Raw genomic sequence first — 15,720 nt, 5'->3', positions numbered from 1 at the left:
TTGTTCATCCAGTCTGGTCTGCAATCCTTCTCTTCTCTATGACTTTTTCCTCTTACTTGGAATGCAGGCTTCAGATAGATTCCGCAACTTTGACTTAAAGCAATTCCAAGCCTCCTTCACCTTCAGATCTTTGCATTCTTCAGTCCAGTCTACTTCCCTAACTACGTCCCTTAATTTTTTTAAGTTTGACTTTTTTTAAATCAAGGACTCTAGTTGTCGACCTATTTTTGTTTATCCCTCTGTTTAATTTAAACTGAATTATCTCAAACCAAGGTTGTCCTCTACAACCAACTCTTCTTTGAGGTCCTCGCTACTTACCAATACTAAATCTAAAATGGCATCATCTCTTGTTGGTTCAATGACAATTTAGTGAAAAAATCTGTCAGCTATCGCAGCCAGGAATATCTGGGTCCTACTATTGTTTGTAGTACCTGTCCTCAATCTATATCTGGGAAATTAAAGTTTCCCATAATCACACAATTCCCAATTGTATTGTATTTATTTAATTGAAAATATTAAAATCATCTCTATCCATGTCCACATTGGATCCTTGGGGTCTGTGGCATACCCCAAGCACTAGCCCGGTGAAGCCTCTGTTGCCTTTCTTCCCCAACTTCTTTCCAACTCAGCCAACCTGTTCCTCAGCTCTATCTATCTTTTGATAGATGGACTTTTCCTCTGCCTTGTTCTTATATTCACGTGCTTCCACTGACCACTTTCCTCATCCAGCAATCTATCCTCATGGTTCTCCAGTCCAGCTTACATCTGCAAGCCTTGGGTTTTCCCTTCAGCCTCCTCTCACCTTCCCTCCATCATCTGCTCAAATCCCCTTTGAAACTCAACCATAGCTTTTACCTGAATCTCCAAACCTTGGATCTTCTCTTCCATTAGATCTATCGGGTGGCACTTCATACAAACGAAGCACCTTTCAAGTACCCGCTCCAGGACTACGTACATCCTGCAGCTTCCACATCCTGTCATTTTTATTGTCTCTTTCATTCCCTGGCTCACCACCACTGCTGCCTCTCTACCTGTCATAGCCTTCCCTCCTAAGTTCCTGTCAAGGAAAAAACACACACACACATACACACCAAAAACAGATTAGCACACACTCCCTCTCCCAATCTCCCCTTACAAATGCCCCTGATTTCAGCTCTGTTTGCTGTCTTCTGTGCCACTAGATGGCCACGGGACAGCCTTTATAGGCATGCAGATTTGTGAAGCCCCACCCTCTATTCAGGGAAGCCCTATCCCCTAAATAGGGCTTCTGTGTGATCAAAGGCTCTGCTTCAGCCACTGCAAGCTCAAAATAAACAGAAAATAAACCAGCAAGGAAAAGCAAACAAAGAAATGCTCTCAAGAATTCACTTTCTGCTCCTAAGAAACAGGGGCCTGTATCGCTTCTCCTCCAACAGATCTCCACTCAAATGCCCCTGTTTTCAGCTCTGTTTGCTGGATCCTGTGTATTACCTGGTGTCCCCCTGAGATTAGGCTGCCATTATGCTAACATGTAGTAAGAGACAATCCTGCTCTGAAGAGCTTGAGATCTAAACAGGTAATGGAAGCATTATCACCACATTTTACAGAGTGATTAAATAACTTGTCCAAGGTCACAAGGGAAATCTGTGGCAGCATCAGAAATTGAATCCAAGTCTCCTGAGACTTAGTCCACAGCTTTAACAACCAGACCACCCACAACCAATGTTAACTAGTCTTGGGTTAGGGGAGTGTCACTCATAACCTCCCAGTATCTTCAGAGGAAGGATCAATACTGGATTTCACAAGTTCAAAGATGTCTCCTATGGATCTTGTTGAACTCAGCAGGGCTACTGTTTGGGATTTATTTCATCCTTTTGAGGTCATTTTTTCAGTTCAGTGTATTCACACAGCCTAATCATGAACTTTTAAAAACCGGGACATAAGCCTGGGGAATTCACCTATGCCTTACCTGGGGTAATGACTGACTTTTGGCATCGTTCCAAGCAATACAGGACTTGTATTCACACTAATGTAATGCTTGCATATGAGCCAAAAGAATTTTTTTTTCTTTTTGGCCTGTCTCTATTTACTTTATGGCTTAGGCATTCTTAAAATGTATTTGCATTGATGACCTAGCACAAAGTAGATTATTAGTGCTTTCCGAGCAGTGAAAACAAGCAAGCTAAGCAAAACCACTTTTGATTTTTTCTTGCTTTGCATTATAGGTTCATGGCTCCTTCAACATTGTGCAGTCAGCAAATTTTACTAGCCTATATCATTTTTATAGATCATGAACAGTAGAGGCCTAAATGTTGACCCCTGTCGTGCCCCAGTAAATCTCATTTTCCACAATCTAACATAGCTACTCTGTTTTTTGTTTTTCCATCAGCTCTTTATCCACTCTCGTGTACTTCCTTAGATTCTGGAAACTTTTAGCTTAAACAGAGACCAGTAGTATGGAATTTTGTCAAATGTTCTGAAGATCCAAATGAATTATGTTGTCTTTTATCAGCTTTGTCTGCAATGTCCTGAAGCATCGAGTTAGCCAAGACCTTCCCTTTCTAAATCATTCTTGTTATCTCTTGTTAGTTTAGCGCTCTGTATTTACTTTTATAACATGTCCTTTACTGTATTCTATATTAAATACCAAACTAATGGGACTGCAGTTCCTTGGAAATACCCTTTTCAACTTTGAGCAAAGCTGTATTGTATTACTTATTTATGTGGAGCTCTTAGCTAAACTGAGCAAGTTTTCCAGGGTAATACCAACTTTCTTCATAAATTCTACCACTAGTTTCTTTCAGAATTCTATTTAAGTGTCCTCTGGTCTTCTAGACTTCCACTGGTGCTCCAGAAGGTGTGAACAATCTCATGTTTACAGATTCAAATTGGCCATTATGATGCCAATAATTTAGTGTTACCTTAACTCAGAACCTTAACAGCAGAAGTTTATGAAAATGTCTGCAACAAAGTCCATTTGCTTGATAGGTAGCCAGAATTTTTCCAGTTGTTTATTCTTGTCTGTATAATGACAACCTTGACAACAATTATCATCAACTACAGCAGGTGTAAATAGCAGCTTCTATAGTAATAGTTAAATTGAAACTTCTATTCTGAAATTTCTAATACTTCTTTTTGATCTCTCTTTACTTTCTCAAACACATTCCTGTAAGGCTAAAATTTTCTCTGCTGCTTCTTAACAAACAAGAATTGTTCAAAAATATTTGAGTAATATCGGTTGGGTGATCTTTTAAATTGGTGGTCAGATAATTTAAAATTAGCTGAAGGTAAAAACTTCAAATTTGGATTGTTTTGCAAATCTCAGAGACTTCAAATCAAACCTAATCTGAAAAATATTTGATTAATTAGTCGGATAATTACATTATAAACATTTAAAGTTTGGAGTTTTACAAATGCAAATCACAAATTTTCTATTCTCAAAAAAAAATGCATTTCCAGAACTTGTATGTTAAGGACTAGCTTATTTTTAACGTTTTAACTTTAAAATTATCAGATTTTTCTTCAAATGTAACTTGATTTTTATGTGCAAGCAATAAAATTATGAAGTTTAAACATGATTCTCTTCTCACTTGCATTAATTTTACTCTACTTTTATCCCATTGACTTAAGTAATTACTCTTGATTTAGGCTCTGACTCAGCAAAACACTGAAGCACATGCTTAACTTTAAGCACATTCTTAAATCCCATTGATTTCCAAATTGCAAAGTTAAGCATGTATGTAAAGTCCATTGCTGAATCAGGACCTTGCCCTGGTGCAAGTTTAAAGGATATCATTCTCATGATCTTTGAATCAAGCCTTGTTTACACTAAAGAAATTTACCATGCTACAGTGTGCTCACCCAAGAGTGATAGTAAAATGTTATTGTTTCTTAGCCATGCTATGCAGACTATGAATTTTCAGAGTTTAATATCATTTGAATGTTAGCAGAGGATCTAACATAAACAGTACATTACTCCTCTCACTATGGAAGGGAAGGGGTTGGGAACAGATTTATAAGCTCTGCATCTTCAACAGTTGCTTCAGCCAGTGGGACCTCCTATAGTTCTCCAGCTGAGTGTCCCATCTCTGCTCCTTCCCTGCCATGTTCCTTCCTCTATACCTCCTCAAAAATATATAGGCTCTTTTGGTCACCAGTTCTGGTGCATGTTCTCAGCCAATGAACCATCTGTAGGTCACTGGTTGCATGGCCTGGTCTGATTAACTATATGTGGTTCATCAAATCAGTACTCTGTCAGCAAATGCATGTGGCTGTCAAGGGAAACCTAACTAGTTGCTGGCCTCCTGATAGCCCTGCAGCAATCTGCTCTCCCATCCTTTCAGACATGGACTGCATTTAAGCCCTTAGTCATCAAAACATTTATGCATGTGCTTAATTCTTACCCTACTTAGCAAAGCACCTATATACATGCTTAAAGCTAAGCACATATGTAAGTACTTTTCTGAATCATGTATAACACTGTGTTCATTTTTTCTTTTTTTTTCTTTTCTTTTTTTCTCTCTTTAAGAAATGATGTGATAATAAAACACTGCCACTTTTACTGTAAAGGCTGAGAAATCTAGCACTCCAAAATCAGGTAATTCCAATAATGAGGGTTTCTCCTGTAATGTGAATATATGCAATTACTTGATCTGTGAGTATTCAATATTTGAATTGCCTACTCTTCTTTGTTGTTGTTTTTTGCATTCACTATACTATCTGTGGTAATATGGATCCTGTGACTGTAGGATGTGAGTGCCACATAATGTTTAATGTACTGTTCTCACTATTTTACACATAGGGAACAAAGACATAGAAAGAATAAGCGATTTGTCCAAGGTCACATAGGAAATCTATAGTAGAGAAGGGAATTGAACCAAGAGTTGCCAATTCTAGGCTAATGGCTTAGCAACTGAACCATCTTTCCTTCCTGGAGCTGCATTACAGTACCATATACTCCGTAGTAAATCCTATGGCATTATGACACTAACATGGCATTTATAAAATGTGTTTGCTTTGAAAGAAAACAGCAATAGCTATCATGGTTAAAATTAAAATATCATTACTGCTTAAAATTCCTGATCAAATCACTCTGTTGTTGAATATATTACTGTATTTCATGGCATGGGTCAGCATGACTCAGACTTTTAAGGGGAAAATTCTTGAGGCCAGTGGCTGAACTTCTGGCCTTTAGCTAGCTGACACTGAGGTCTTAACTGCTATTTAAATGTTAGTATCAGAACTACTATCCAAAAAAATAAAGTGCTCAAGACAAGAGTGGGAAAAAAATAAAAGAAAACTGACTCAGTTCTCTAATCCCATATGTCCAATTGCTGTAACATTTTATTTTGGCTTTTGTGTGTGTGTGTGTGTGAGAAAGTGTAATAAGCCTGCACTGATCTATGGACTTTATTCTTTGGGGAAATATGAGTCACAGATGCATACTTTAGAGACACTCTTAAAAATATTATCTCTCAAGTGTTGTGTGAAGCTTTACAGCCTTCTTTCTGAAAATCGTCCATGTTACTGTTAGAACCAACTTCAAAATATTTATATTTAAACAGCTGATGGCATCTGTCAATAAAAATTCAATCTGCTTCTAAACATTTCTAAGTGCAACATTTAAAACGGCATAAACAGGAGTGAACTAGTAGCAGTCTAAAGTTGTCATCATTGACAGTTATGATTTATCTTAACTCTCCCTAGCCATTTGGCTAAAGTTTTAAGTAAACACTTTCAGTCTTCCTCATGTTCTCTTTACTGCCACCTCCCACTAATAAGAGATGTTGCCAAGAAAAGCAGCCAGACAGTTCATTTACCTCCCAAACTTGCCTGAAAGTAGCTCGCCTGGTTTAGACAAGAGTTGAAACTACTACTGCACATTTTTAACAGATGGAACAATGCTTCACAAATTATTTACATTAAAGTTATTTGCTTTCAGGATGTGTGTTTAACGAATGGTTAGTTGAATGAAATATTATGGCTCGGGCAGAGAATGCAAGCAATTTGAGCAAACCATTTATGGTGATAGATGTAGCTGTGATCCTTAATTTTCTATAAAGCAAGGTAGCATTTTGTCCTCATTCTTCACTAGCTCATTGACTTTGACAAAGGTATAGCTTCTATTTTTTTTTCCGTTGTGGCATGATTCCATTAATTTCCTCTGAGGTAACAGTACCCTCCTCTGATAAGAACTCCTCTCCTCCAGGGGTCTTAAAGTGCTCTACAAATGCTAACTAAACACGCCAGACCATGTGATGAAGTCAGATTATTCCTATGTTACAAACAAAGAAATCAAGGCACAGAGAGGTCGAGTGAGTTGACCAAGTTAGGTAATAGTAGAGCTAGGAATAAATGTAAGAAAACCAACCTCTCTTCTCATATTTTATCTATTAGACTGTACTGTTCATGTACTTTCCATGGTTAAAAAAGCATTTTAAGTTACTGTTATTATTTACAGCTCTCATCACCAAAGAATAGTCATAAAAATTCGGAATCTTTAAACAACAGAGTGAATTATGCTGGCATTGGAGCTGCCAGTTTTTGTTTTCCAATAGTCATGAAATCCACTGCAGAGCAAATCCACATGGCTTTCTCTCTAGGGTTAGCTTGGATTGGATGGTAGTTGATTGCTCCCTGACACCATATTCGTTTGAAACACTTTTGAAAATACCTGAAGTCAGCACTCAAAATATCATTGGCTAAGTGGCAGGTAAAGTGACCCATCACCAGAAAACACACAGTAAGCGAGATGTGCATTTGAGGCTGTATTTTGAAATATTGTAACTGTCTGTTACAGCTATCCCCGTATTCCATTTTGTTTCTTACAGCTCTCCCTATACTCCATTTTGTTTTTGTTCTCCTCCTGTGGTCGCCCTTCCCTGGCTGTTAGGTTGTTTACCAGGGCCACTGCCCTTCTCAAAGGGAGGGCCCCTTAAGTTGTTTACCAAGAGCCATTGCCCTTCTCAAAGGGATGGCCACTTGTGCTGTGTGCTAAGTGGGACCACTGCCCTGTTCAAAGGGTTAGTCCTGTTATCACCTTGTTGAACCTGGGCTTGGTGTAGGGCAGGCAATGTCTAGAGCTGCAAGACCTATTGTGTTTTTAAGATCCTGGGCATGAGTCATAGGCCTCATGTGCTTTTGAGTCATCTATTGCACAGGACTCTGCCCAGGCATGTCTCTGTGCTCACCTGCAGTTTTTCCCTGTGCCTCCTCTCCTGTGACAGAGGGAGCCTATCAGGATCACTGGTGGGAAACTGCCTAAGTTTGCCTTTAAAAACAGACATTTTTGAAACAAACATCAGAAAGGTTCCCGCATTGCTGCCTGGTCTGATCAGCCAGGGGTTTTGGGGGTCCTTTCTCCGCTCTCGTTTTATTTTTGAGCATACCCCCGGTTTTTAAACCCCCCCCCACGATGAACGAATTGCTGCCTGAGAGATCTCCTGATTATCAAGACCGTAGGGAGCCCTGCTTCTTCTGATGTTACTGCTGCTCCTGCCTTTGCTGCTGCCTTGGGGACTGGTAAGAATCCCTCTGTAAAACTTTCCATACTTTTATTTTATTACTTTAGCTGCTAGCTCTGTTTCCCTAGCACACAGACTCAAGCTAAACCTTGGTCTGTGTCTTAAAACCTCTCTTAAACTCCGCTGCACTTTGCGGCTAAAAATAAGCTTGTGCCGCTGCTAAGGTCTGCTCCCTGCTTTCAGCTGTATCCACTGCTGCAGCCACCATCCCTTGGCTTCCTTGAGGGCTGCCTTGGGAGCTGTATCCTGGGCACATATCACTCTGCCCTCTGTGACTTCCCAATAGCATAAGGTGCACCGTAGGTTTTGCTTTTTAGTTTAATAAGTCATAGTTTGCTAAGATTGTAGAGCTTGTAAGTTTCAACTGCCTTGTTATAGTTTGCTGTTTTGTTGCTCTGTATAGTTGCTTGTTATAGTTTGCTTAGAATTGTGATATTTGTTGTTTTGCCTAGTCATTGATTAAGATAGATTTAAAAAAACCATTGCCTGGTTGTATTCTGTACCTGTTTTATTACTTTGTATAAGGTGCTTGTAATTTATATAAGTTTAATTAAGTTAGAGGATAGATAAGGTTTTTACTGCTTGAATTCGTCTTCCCGCTGTCCCAATCTCTCCCTGAACTTTCCCGTGTCTGTTTTTCCCCCGCTCCAATTTCCCCCTCTGTGTACTTCTCCGTGTCTCCCTGTGGTAACCCCTTGCTGCTTTCCCCCCTCCCCCGTAACTTCCCAAACCCTTTGCCGCTTCTTTCCCCTTTTTTTTGTTTGGGTGTCCCTCCAGCCCTTCTTTACACCTCTCTGCTGCCTCTCCCTGTATCCCCTGTGTTCGTGCCCCCGATACTCCGCTGCCCCTCCCCTACCGAAGATCACCATCACACTGCTCCGTTTGTCTTCACCCCACTGCTCCGCAACTTCCCTGAAGTGCTCTCCGCTGCTGCAACCTGCTTCTTCCCTCAGCCGTCTCCCCCATTCTCCACGTGCCTTCCCATCGCTTACACGTTCAGCGCCCTCCCCTCTTGCTGCTCCCAGACTCCCCTTAAGTGCGCTCCAGCTGCTCTTGTCTCCCGTACCTCCAGCCCGCAGGCTTCTGAAGACTGCTCTGGGCTTCACCCCACAGGGCTTCAGAGTCTCTCGCTGCTTGCAGCTGCACTCTCCTGTCGTTAGTTACCACTAATCACTCATTCCCCTCCCCCCTCCTGCTTCTTGACCCAGCTTTTAGGTACACTCTTGCTATTACAGCCTCACAAATTGTCAGTAATTTTCTACATTGCATAATTTTACTTATCACCCATATTGTATTATTGCACTGTGACTCACATTTTACTTGTGGTTATAACACCCCATTAGTTGCCTCAATTTTTCTAATATACTTTGTATACCATTTTTATATAGAAGCTACCATTTTATTTTGCATTCCACACTGTATCTAGAGTTGTTCCTATATAAAGTTGAGTTGCTTATTGACTGTACTGTATCCCATTGTGCTGAACCCCACTTACTACCACTGTTAAAACTCCCTACACTGTTCAATAAGAACCTCCCCTTATCATTGTTTATTGTAAACACCTTATACATTCCATCCCATCGCATTTCATTGTTAAATTCCCACCACTTCCTTTTTCCTTTAATAAAGAAATTAATTGGCGCCCCACCTGTGTGGTAATTGCTCCCCAAGATCCCATATACCTGCAGGCAGGGATAGTAACAAAGAAAAAAATAATCATTTTGCCCACCAGAAAAAAGTATCCATAACTTTCTGCATATTAGTAAAATGGTAAATGTTGTCTAAAGCACAGAACAAAGTGCAGAATTATACAAGGCTTATTCCAAACTCCATTAAAATCAACTGTAATTTTTCCACTGACTTCAGTAGACTTGGGCTTAGGCTTACAGAGCAGAACAAACTGGGGAAATCCTACCTTTGGATTTTAAAAATTAATATTTATTATTTTGTACAATACAAGTGCCTATATAAGAAATAATTCAGAGCATTAATTTCAAAGTCAGAATAAACAAATAGGAACAATCCTGCTGCTTTGCTTTTGTACATGCTTCCAGTTTAGGTGCCTTGAAGGAGATACCAATTTAACTAATATAATAGCCTTCTTATTTAAGATGAGGTTTTTAAATAACTGTCCATTGTTTGTAATATTGGACTCGATTCTTCCAATTCTCCATGTTGCAGAGTTCCAACTAAGCCAATGGCAAAAGTCATATTGGAGTAAGGGGAAGCCTCTGTTTCATGCAACATACATAGTAATAAGGCCAAATCCAACTCCCACACTGAAGTCGCTAGAAGGACATTGGATGAGGCCCTTAAATTGGAGCAAATAAATTATCTAATATTTTTCTTTTTCCATTTCTGCTCAGAGAATGGCCACAAGCAGATTATGACTCCCTCAAATTTATTATTTGATTGCATATATTCAGCCATCACTCAGATTTTTTGTGTTTTACTCAATGGATGGATTGCAAACATCTTGTTGTGTGTATTTAAAGCTCAATATTCAAAATCCACACTGTTTTGTTTAGTTCTGATTTGTCCAATAAGTCAGATCCTATTGTTTATTTGCTCCCTAATGGGATGGAAGTACAACCCTTTGCAGCAAAGACAATGGCATGAACTGTGAAAGTTCCCGCATACAATTTTGCTTCCCAGGAGAACTCAGAATAAATGCCAAAGGTAGGTAAGAATGGCTGATGTCAGTGAATTTAAAAATTCGAGCAAATATTTGCACTCTTTAGGCCTGATTCTCTTCTTACTTACACCAGTTAAATCAACAGTGACTTTATGGATGTCAATGGAGATGCAGTGAGGTCTATTGGGTTCCCTTGAGTCCCAGGGTTATTTCATTCCAAGGGCTATTTCAGTCAACCTGCCTAGAGGATCCATTGAGAAGGATGGAGCCATTTCCCCTGCTTGTTGGCCATAAAAGCTGACCCTTTAAATGGCTGCACTTCCCTCTCTGCTCGAGGAGACATTGTTCCTACCTGAAGCACAATTCTTCTTGGAGCTGTTCTTGGGGTAGTGTGTGTCTGTTCCACACCTTATTGTGTAATGCTGTGGTTTAGAATGCTACCGTATAAAACATTCATCCAAAGATATATTTGTTACAGAACTCAGAGTATTGTGAACAACTAAAATAATGGAAATAATGAAGTAAAAATAAACACAGACGAATTTGAAAACATCATAATTTCAGCACATTAGGAACTGTGCCCAATTATGTTCTGAATGATAAGATGTGAATGTGAGTGACAGAAACTCAAATATAAGGAATTTGTCATTGGCATTTATCTAAACTGGCTGCTGGTTAAGCTTTTGGCTCAAAGGGTCACATAATCCTGTGAGCTAAATTAGACACCTAAATGATGGCTACTAAATATGGAGAATATCTTCAGAGAGATGATATTTTATTTTGTTTTTAAAACATTATAATTATAGGACCAAATCCAAAGGTTCTCCAACTTCAGTGGGAATATACCTGAGCCAGGACTGATTGTGAATTGAGTAAGCGAGGTTGGTCCATAGAGGTTGGAACTTTTAACTTATAATGTGCCTTGTATTGAAAAACTTGCCACCAGTGGGCAATAATGTCTGAAATATGGATTTTCTTTTGGATATTACATCCATCCTTAGGTCATTTGTCAAACCGTTGGACAATGGTTTAGTACTCCTGTATAAATCTCAGTTGTGGTTAGTACACTACTGAGCATTGTATATATATATCATAGTATATATATGTTATGTACTATAATATTATTCTATATTATATGGTATAAAATATGTAATAATAATTGCACCACATACAGTATGTAATGTAATACATTACAGCTACAGAAAGATGATAGATGTTTATACGTATGTCAAAACTCTCCATTGTCAGCTAGTGAAGAATCTTGAAAGCATAACTGGGAAGTCTGTAGGCTACATTCTGTATTTTTGATACCATGGCAAAGATTTTCAAAAACTAATAATGATTTTGGATGACTTAATTTTTCAGAAAATACTCCTCTGAAACTCTGACCCCTTTAAGGGTCTAAAGGTGAACACCCAAAAAATGGAGGCACCCACAATCACGAGTCACTTTTGGAAGAACTTAGGTCCATAACTGTAAATATAACTTTTTTTCCTTTTTTAAATTTTTTGAGTATTTAGTACTTGACAGCATTAGTGTATTAACAGCATTAGAAACTAGATGTCTTTAGTGGCAGAAAAAATAGAACATAAGGTGATGGAGAGCAGCAGAAGTAGTACAAAACTTCTTTGTAATGCCTTGTTGATATGCTTCAACCTTGAGATGGAAGGCACCACTTTTAGGAGCAGAAGGGGAGTTCATTCTCAATTAGAGCTGTGTGAATAACTGATTTTTTTGTTTACTGGCTGTTACAAAAATTGGGGGGAAATATTGTTGCACATTGACCCAAAATAACATTTTTTTGAATTTTTTTGGTGAATTCCAAAAAAAGGAATTCATTTCAAAATATCAAAACATTTCATTTCAAATTCATTTCATTTCAAAACAAAAAGTTTTGATTTTTTAAGATTTTTTTTATTTTGATCACAATAATTTGGTGAAATCAACATGAATTAATGAAATGCTTCCATGTCCCAAATCTGCATATTTGGGGGGGAGGGGGCAAAAAAATGTTTAACTTGAAAAACTTAACCCAATTCTAATGTCAATGTTATTCAATCCTTGACCTCCCTATGGAGACAGCCAATTGTTCAGTTGTTTCTATGATGGGAACTGTGACACACTGTAGCAGGGCCTTTGAGACCTCCTGCTAGAGGTATCATGGACCTACTACACTCCACCCCAGAAAAGGAGCAGTGAAGCCAGGTTGTCCAGGCCTGCCCAGAAAGGCTGCAGGAAAGAAGCCAGTCAGTACACAGCAGGTTCAGATAAAAGGAGCTACGGGGCTGAGCAGCTGAGTTGCTGGCTGGGACTAGAAGGGTCAGGAAGGACCGGCAAACTGTGAAACTCTCCAAGCAAGGAAGCCTGGGAAACACCCTGTTCAAGCAGGGAATATATAGAGCCCAAGGACGGTAACCCTAAGGTAATTGGTGAAGGTGATGGGATAGAGTAGGAAGAAGCCAAGAGATTGCAGCAGCAGCAGCTATTAAAGGAAGCAGCACATAACTGTAATTTGTAGGGTCCCTGCATTGGAACCTGGAGTGGGTGGATCCGGGTCTCCCCACTGGCCACTGGCAAAGTGGCCAAAGCCCCAAGAAGGAGACAAGTTTCATTTTGGAGCCCAAGCAAAGTGCTGAAATTTAAACAGGTCTAGGAATGGGAAGCTCTCCAGAGAGTGCCAGCCATTTGTTGAACTTCGTTACACTCCCCTGCACCCTGGAAGGGGACCGAACTTGAAGGAGTGACCTGGCTGGAGAGCTGGGGCAAAAAGAACTGATAAAGGCAAGGAGTATCCAAGGAGAAAGACCTGGGGACACTGCTCTATACCAGAGTGAGCAGAGACTTAAAGCTAGCCCAGAAGGGGCTGAGGTCTGAGCTCAGAGAAGGGCTAAAGTCATTAACAAGAGCACAGGGACAGGTCCTGTTGGACCTTTTACCCTGGAAGGAGTTCATTCATTTTAGACTGTGTGCCTTAGACACAGGGCTGATGGGGGCAACAGCTGATGGGGGCATCACAAGCTGAGAGAGAGAGAGAGAGCAGGTTCACACCCAGCCGACAGAAGGCACTTATGAGAGGTGAGAGCACCCTGTCACAGGAACCCTTTCCAAGAGGAAGGAAAACCTAACACTTAGATCAGATCTTCAGCTCAGCTATGCTGACTGACACCAGCAAATCATCTGACGTTTGAAGTGTTGGGAAAATGCCCATGCAACTTTGGCAGCATTTTAGCCAAAGTAGTAGAACAATGCAAAGGACTTGAAGTATCCTGTATGCTGATTGGCTGAGCAGCAACCAACTACTCAAACTATGAGCTGTTTTGTAAACAAAGTCAGAAGGTGTTTTGCAAGGATAAGGCAAGCTAACCTTTGGTCCTATCTGAACGACCATGTGCAATCGCGAATTCAAAGCATTTATCAATAAGAATAAAATTTTGTCTCACATATTTTTAGTAAAAGTCATGGGCAATAAAGAAAAATTAATAGAAGCCCATGACCTATCTGTGACTTTTACTAAAAATATGCATGACAAAATGGGGAGCTTTGAGATCCCCCCAGCTCTCATGGTTGAGAGCTGCAGGGTCCCCCACTGCCCACTACTTGGAGCTCTCAGGGGCCTCACCATCTGTGGCTGCCGGGAGCTCCCGGGCGACTAACCGCCTGTGGAGGTGGGAAGCTCTGGGTACCCCCACTGCCTGAGCTCTCCAGAGCTCTGGGCTACCCTGCTGCTTGCAGGGGCCAGGAGCACTGGGGCACCACTGCCACTCATGGGGGCTGGGAGCTCCGGGCTACCCCCGCTGCCTGCAGCAGACCTGAGCTTCAGGGTGCCCCTGCCATCTGCAGAGGCTGGGAACTGCATGGCACTCCCACTGCCTTCAGCGGCCAGGAGCTGCCAGTGGCCCACTGCCTGCAGCAGCCAGGTGCTGCAGGATCCCAGGCACCACGGGCTCAAGTCACGAAGGTCTCTGGAAGTCCTGGATTCCATGACTTCTGCAACTTCCGTGACTAATTTGTATCCTAATTTATCAGCAGTGTACACCCAACCAACAAATTTTCTTGCAGCAATACTCCATCTAAATAGTTTCTCCCTTCCCTGGTGTTTAGTAACTGTTATATGTTAATAAAAACAAACTAGAAGCAGATCTGGCACTTTTATCAGTGGAGAGAATGTCTGTATATGAGAGACTGCTGTTGAAGTGTTTGGCCACAGATCAGGTCTTCAAGTAAGGAGAACTGACATATGATTGCTCAATATTTTTATGCAAATTTTATAGGCCCTCATCATATTGTTTCTTGCATTCTGCAAAATGAGACACATTTGCATGCAATAGCAAGATAAGAATGAATTGATCCATTTCTTTTATATCCATGGACTGAAAATCACTGAAAATAAGACTGGGGAATCTGAAGCTGGATCTGAATATTGCAGCTTAAGGCCAGTTCTTATGTTTTTATATTTGACTTGCTATAACATTATAAACTGCAAGTTTTTGCAGCTTAATATGTAATTGTTATTTATATAGTGCCATAAACATGCATAGAGGTTTAAAAAATGACCCATAAAACTGTAACTAAACAGACATGGGGTGGAGATCAATTCTTAGAGTTGAGTTGCCTGAGCTTTGGAGAAGTTTGATTCAAAGTATGAAGTTAGAACATAAGAGCCACCGGTGCTAGAATCAGAGAGGTCAAAGGGTCATGCTTCCTGCACTTTTAACAAAAGAAACATATGCGCTGTGGGAAAAACATGATCATACCATTTAAGGCCAAGATGCACTATGTACTTCTGGGGAAATTCTGTGCCACTGTGCAAGTGCAGAATTCATGTCTCCTGCAGATTTCCTCCCCTCCCCTCCAGTGGAATAATTGCTTCTGCTGGGCAAGTACACCTTTCTCCCACCAGGGGATGCTGTGGTGCCAGAAGAGAGGGCAGTTGGATCACCCCTGGAGCAGCCACCCACAGAGAGGGACGGGCACTTTGGCTTGGCCCTCCCATTTCTGCAAACGTTCTATCACCTTTGACAAGTGCATATAAATGGCCAAAGTATTTCAGACCAATGGTCTATCTACCCCATTATCCTGTCTTTTGACAGTGGCCTGTTGCAGATGCTTCAGAGCAAATGAGTGGAACAAGGCAATTTCAAGTGATACATTCCCTGTTGCCCAGTTAGAGGCTTAGGGACACCCATAGCATGTGGTTGCATCCTAACCATCTTGTCTAATAGCCAGTGATGGACCTATCCATCATGAACTTATCTAATTCTTATTGAACCCTTCATACTTTTAGCTTTTACAATATCCACTGGCAGTGAGTTCCACAAGTTGACTTATGTTTGTTTTAAACCTGCTGCCTGTTAATTTCATCTGGTGACCCCTGCTTCTTGTGTTCTGAGAAGGGGTAAATAACACTTCCCTGTTCACTTTCTCCACACCAGTCATGATTGTATAGATCTCTGTCATATCTCCCTTTAGCCATCTCTTAACTAAGCTGAACTGTCCCAGTCCTTTTAATCTCTCCTCATATAGCAGCCATTTCATGCCCCGAACATTTTTGTTGCTCTTCTCTGTACCTTTTCGAATTCTAAT

Source organism: Gopherus evgoodei, chromosome 3, assembly GCF_007399415.2.
Source record: "Gopherus evgoodei ecotype Sinaloan lineage chromosome 3, rGopEvg1_v1.p, whole genome shotgun sequence".
Taxonomy (NCBI): Eukaryota; Metazoa; Chordata; order Testudines; family Testudinidae; genus Gopherus; species Gopherus evgoodei.
The sequence above is the reverse complement of the archived record's forward strand: the minus strand, read 5'-3'. Positions refer to the sequence as shown.